Source organism: Lates calcarifer, linkage group LG20, assembly GCF_001640805.2.
Source record: "Lates calcarifer isolate ASB-BC8 linkage group LG20, TLL_Latcal_v3, whole genome shotgun sequence".
Lineage (NCBI taxonomy): Eukaryota > Metazoa > Chordata > Actinopteri > Centropomidae > Lates > Lates calcarifer.
The window spans coordinates 3,048,717-3,055,479 of record NC_066852.1 but is presented as its reverse complement, the minus strand read 5'-3'; positions in this window follow the sequence as shown (position 1 = coordinate 3,055,479).

Below are 6,763 nucleotides of genomic sequence, written 5' to 3'. Positions count from 1 at the left end.
TGCATAATATCACACACACTCCAAATTGTAAACAGTTTTGAATTCATCTGTTGTGACACTCTGAATGAGCCCAACAAATATGTAATCTGGAGGCCATTTATTCCTTGTAGTGTTAAATGTACCTCAGTGAAAATGATGAAAACAAATATCAGCACAGCCCAAAGCTCTTCAGAGGGAAAACAATGTGGAAATATCAGCTTTGGAGTCTGTATGTTGTTCTTCTTACAGGGATCAGTGTAAAGATAACAAGTTTATCCCCAAACAAGACATGAATTTTGACAAATTCAAATGGCACAGTTTGCATATGTTCTACAGTTTTCACTCCCACATTTGTTTCAATTTCCAGCATTGCTCACTGAAAGCACAATGCTATTGAATACTGTTATGAGATCAGATTGCATCCACAGAAGACACATCATGAATAAACAAAGAGGAGAAGTGCTGGTTTATGCAGACTGATTAGTTATTAGCTGCACTGAAAAGAAAAGGTTCTCATAATAATGTGCAGGTGCTGAATGCAGTTGATTAGCGGGAACTGACAAGGTAGAGTGACAAGGTGCAGCCTAAACGACAAGTGTGAAAGTGGCTGAAACAACAGTTTTTATGTGCCTAAAAGCTTAATGTCAGGGTGTATTATGTGGTTGATATAATGTGAAGAAAATGTCATCAGAAGAGGAATCTTTAGTGCAGTAACTAGATCTTAATACAGATTCTAAGGCTGAGGGGAAAAGGTAGCTTCCTGTACGTGTTATACTAAAAAGATCCATAAATATTGTTGTTTAGAGATTAGAGATATAATAGACCCATTTGCTCTCTACAGTTCAGAAAACAGAAAACAAAATACAGACAAGTAGCTGCATTGTTAGGCAAAAGTCTAACAGGAAATACTGTTTCTAGAAATGTATATGTGATACAGCATTTCCTAAACTGACAGTAAATCTTTCTGACCCAACACTAATCTAATATTTAGAATTTTATGAGTTCTGGTGCAAAACCAAGGCAATAATATGATGGATAACTAAAAAATATGGCCCCAAAGGAAAGCCAGCTTTAGAACAGGTGGAATTTGAAAAATTAAGTCTGTGTACCAAATGCACTGCCTGTGCAATAATTCATATTGCTTAGAAGAAGTTTATTTCTCTTCTCCTTAGAACAATGTTGGAGAATAAGTTGCTGGTAGCCCAAAGGGGGTTAGAGAATACATTTTAAAGTATGCATCCTTCATTTGTTTCTCTGATCCTCTGAGTCCTCTAACACTTTTAATGAATGTACTGGTGCAGGCTGGTGCTTGCCAATTGGCATAAAGGTGGGTCAGCAACTCAGCCATCACACAATGACATCCAAACTGTCAGCAGGACTAATGGATTTTTCCAACAGAACAGAAATACACATAAATGCTCTGTTTTTACTACTGATGAAAAATGTTTATGGTGAAAAGTGATTTAACATCTGAACAGTGAACAACTCTGAAATCAATGTACCCGATCAACCTGTGGATTACAGTTGTAACCCTGGTCTCCTTTAAAGGTAACTCTTGAGTGAATATAAGAACTCAACGTTGGCCGGTTACAGGGGCACTAACATGGCAGAACTGTTGTTGTGAAATTAGTTGTTTTTTGTTTCTTTGTCTTATTTTTGGTATAAAAAGGGAATATAAAACCTTCTGTGTGGAAAACACTCTGAAGCCATGGCCACAGGTCTGAGCCAACTCTGTGTCAATGGCTGTTGCAGTGATGTGGGGATCCTCAAATGCTTTGGACAGATAGAATCAGGAGACTTAGACCTTTCAAACAATGTATAATTTTTCATGGTTGTGTTGAGACTGAGTCTGGTAAAGACCAAAATACATTTTTACAAGTAGTGCTACCAAGGCCAGAAAGTCCCACAAGTGGGACAGTGCATTTTAAATGTAATCTGATATATATCAAACCACATATCTTCTACAACTGATATCTGTTGTATTTGGGAAAGGAAAACACATCTTTCTACTCCTTTTTAAGTCTACATCAATGTTGCATAATTCTTTTTGTTATTAACTTGTATGTTTGTAACATTATGCTACAACTATCACACAAATCCTGCTGGATACATGGCCAAAAAGTTTGCTAGTAACCACTCTGTTTGTAAAGGCTGACATTATAGAAAGATTAAAACTGTAAAGAATGGGAAAAAAACACACATAATTATTATCATTTTAATTCTGTATGCTGTTGTGCTGATGTTTCAGAGATGGCATAACTACATATATTTACATCTCATTAACACATTTTTCCGATAATGAAATGTGAACCAAAGCATGAAGTAGGTATGTATTTATATTTAGTCACTGGACATAAACATCAGGCAGGTATGTGAGGACGGAAACGGCCAACATAAAAGCAGCAAACAGCACTTTGAATGTAGGGTTTGCAAATCCCTGTTGTGAGTTTATTGTTTCCTTGCTTCAAATGGGGCGTATAAAAGGAAACAATTCAAAGTCATCCACTAGGAAAGATCTCCGGATCTTTCTTTAGTGATTTGGCAGATAAAAAGAAACAAGTGGTGAGATTAAATATTCACGAAACCGTGACATGTGGAGGCATATGTTTTATTGATTGAGAGCAAAGAACAATAGAGTCTCAGGTTTTTGACTTTAAAAGCACTCAGAGAGCGAATGGAACTTCAGGAGTGGAGAACCAGAGCGAATACAGGAAAAGTGACGGAGTCCCCCCTCTGGAGCCATTTCCCTGCTACGCTACAAAGGCTAAGGTTAACACTCTGCTCGAGAGGCTAATGGAATGCACTGGAGCTCTCCACTTAGAGGCACGTATGGGGTAGCGCTCACTATCTGGGGAGATATTATGGCTTTGGGTTTGAAAAATGAATAGGAGGGTTAGGAGATTGTTTGTTTAGGGATCAAACATCTGAAGGAACAGGCGGATGACAAAGAGCCTTGCCAACATGGATGCCAGTTAAGTGGATGTTGTGAATGTCAGATTGAGCATTGTTCTCTAATGGAGCTTGTGAGGAAAGAAATCTGCGCTTATGTTTTCAGACCATTAAATGGGGCAGAGGCCTACCTGAGTGGCTTCACGGGAGACTGGAAATGATACTAATGGTTACTTTGCAGAGGAGAAATCCATGAAGGGAAATCTTAGCATGGGGGATTCAGCTGAAGCAGATTGGTTTCCATGGTGCTAAGACTAGACGTCCATTTCAGGCATTTATACTAACCATGAGAACAAGGACTGGGTATTATTTTGAGAACTGGATGGATGGATAGATTTGGGCTGATTTTTTTTTTTAGCTCTATTTACTCACAAATTTCCTGAAGCCACACAGGTCATAAAACGAGCCCGATTTAGGCACAGTAGGCAAAAATTTCATCATGGTCCACATCTGAACCTCAGTATGTGACAATAGATCAAGATGTTTCACACCAAGTTGACAGCACTCTGCCAAACCACCAATGCATCACTGTACAAGCCAGGGCTGAAAAAAATGTCAAGGCTGCAGTCCACAGAAATGTGTCCAGGTTGCCAGTGTGTGTGTGCTTTCAATTCCAGATATGAAGCCTCTCCTCTGTGCTGCAGTCAAAGGCGTTGAATAAATAGCGCTTGCAATTTTGTCAAAAGGATTACCCAGCCTGCAGAGTGCTCTATCACAACTCCCTTTCTGTCATGGTGATAAAACATGGGAATGGGAGATTAGCAGTGGCAGTGTTACTTGTCCTCGGCCATCTAAGAGAGGTGGCAAAAGAAAAGGAGAGCAACAGAATGGCCAGACACAGTAAACACATCAAAGATTTTGTGAATTGTTCAAGTGAGAACCGAGAAGGGTCAGAGCTCAGCACAAGACGATAGCCTCATTCCTACATTTAACAGTGGCCTAAGACCTCTGTCCATTTTACAGCTTGCAACGAAATGCCAAAATGCAAATGCAGACTATAGAGATGCACGGACATTAAGTATCATATCTGCGGGCGACAATGAGAGTCTGCCTGTCTCTTCACCACTTTGGTCCATGTAAATATCTCAACAACTGTTAGATGGACTGCAGTGAAAGTTTGTACATATATTCATGGTCTTTAAGGGTTTAACATGCAATGATACCATGATAAAGCAAAGCTTCATTTAATGATAAGGCTTTGGGACCTATATTACCCCTCCATATTTGATTTGATTGATTTTTTTTTTCTCTCATGCTTGCACTTTAGCTTAGTATTGTTAGTGTGGTGATCCTCTCAAACCCACGCTAGCCATTAAAATCCTGAGATGTCCAAGTGCAGCTGAGGCTGACAAAGTACACCTGAGGCCTGAAGATGAAACCAGGTCTGATAAGCTCAGTCTGACATGGCCTATATTGGCTACAGAGAACACACCTTTTGATTTAGGCAACAACATGACCATTCTTCTGGCACCACCCCCCGGTTAAACTTTACTTTTTTATCCCTCCAGTGCTAAAATAGCAAAGTTGTTTCTATGCACATTTTCTCAGACATGTGGAGCATTACAACCTATCTACAAATGCAATGTATCAACTGATATATAATTGGTTAATTACAGAAAATTTCACATCTTGCACAGTCTCCAATTGCCTGAAGCATCTGTTGCTGTGAATGACACAGTTCTGATACAACCAGGACCACCATCACATCCATTATCATTTATCATGTTGTCAAAAAGAACAGATTCAATTGATTGTATTCCAGCTGTCATAACAGGCAGCGTCTCCCTGTTTGGCAAAATCTTTTGCCTGCATTGAGAGAAATAATAGATTCCACTCGACATAATTCTTTCTCACAGATCAATTAGCTACTGCACACACACACATACACACTGTATCTGAGACTGCAGGGTGTGTGAGTAACACTCAGCACAAGGTCAGAGTGCTGTTGCCTTAGCACTTTGCAAACAATAATTCTGCTCCTGTTATGCTAAAAACTGCTTTGCTAGCTTAATCTACTTGGTCATGGAAAGATTAGCCTCTGCTGTTTCCCCTGCCCATGATAATGAAAACTGTAACACCAGGCAAACAAGACAGCACTGAATACAAGATGAGAAAGCACTGTTAGACTGACTGACCCAAATTTGTCTGCTTATGAACCAATCTTTTTCCCAGTAAATAAAATCTATCTGCACACTGTTATCTTCTGTTGCTGTTAATACAGTTTTCATTATGGAAATTTCACATCACTTCCTCTGCATACATGGGTAATTTCCTTGGAATAGTGAAACAACCACCAAGAAACTGACAGTAAGCACTTTATTAACACTCATGGGCCAGTTTTGAAATCTAGAAATGTATTTACCAAGTTAGCCCAAAGTTAAGGATGAAACCACTCTGGTATTTAGCTGTTGGACTCTGCTGTATTTGGCTTCTTATCTTATCACCAGTGATGGAAGACAGGGGCGACAAAACAATTTAATCTCTGCAGAACAGTGTCAGACATTCACTTTATCATCATTTATCTTCAGGTTTCCTTTTTTAAAACCATTAAATAACTCAAGTTAAAGACACATCCAAACAGGGCAAGCAGTAATTAGATATGTGGATTAGGTGTTTCTATTAGGATTACTCCTGGTAGGAATCACTGGATTCCTCCTGATAATGGTCCTGGAGAAAACTTGATGTTTATGAAACAAGAATTTAAATTACAAGGAAAATCTGTTTCTATGATTTCTACACAGATGTATGGACATTTAGAGACTGATCAATATTCCTGGAAAGTTTAAGTCACACTGATTTAAAAAGGGCTGAAACTAATGAGAATTTTCAATATCAATTAATCTTATGATTATTTTCTTGATTAACCAATTAAATGTCTGTATAAAACAGACAAACAGAAAACAATGAAAAATGGTCATCACAAAATCCTGCAGCAAAAGGGGAAATGTTTTGTTATTCCAATCGAACGTACAAAATATTCAACTTACTATAATGTAAGTCACATTTGAGAACCTGAAACTGAACTTGAAAAATTCCATCAGCTAGTTGACTTATCGCCTAATTGCTGCAGTTTGAGATTTTAGCCGTGCACGTGTCATGTCTCTGTGCTCAGATTTGACTGAGTTATGATTCTGAGAGGAAGACGTGCAGCTTTTGTTGGGTTCAAGGATATCCTTAAAACCCTTATCACCAGGGAACTCGTGTGAACACACTTGGTGTTGCCAAAGTCATCAAGATTCAAACTGCCTGGTAGCAGAGAAATAAACTATGGCTACAGGCAGATTCATGAGGCCCATTAACGTTCTGATCCCACCGGATCTCCATGATAGCACCAGCTACGGCTGCTCTCTATTGCCATTAATTCAAGAGGAAATGTACATAAGCTGTTATTGTGTCATCCATTGTAGTACTAATTGCTGTTTCCCTGGTACTCACCTTTATACCTCCATTCAATCATTGAAATGTAGCTCTTTCTATAAAGCCATCTGCAACTGACACAGCAATTACAGTCCTTCACCTTTCACAGTTAAACAGCTGCTGGATCATGTTGAGAGGAAAAAAAAAACACTCAATTTGTCCCTGTCTTTCAGAACTTTATCTCCATATTGATCCTTTTGTGGAACAGAAAACTAGTCTGAGCTGTGATGAGTTGAGAGAGGCAGTATAAAGGCATCAGCTGTCTGACATTAACACTACCATGAGGAAACAGTATTGATGGTGCTCCAGGTGGGACAGGTACAGACGGTACAGCTGGAGGTGTCTGCTCCAGTCTGTCCTCACGTCAGCATGACAGAGGCCCTCACTGCTTCAGCCTCTACACCGAGCAGATGGGAAC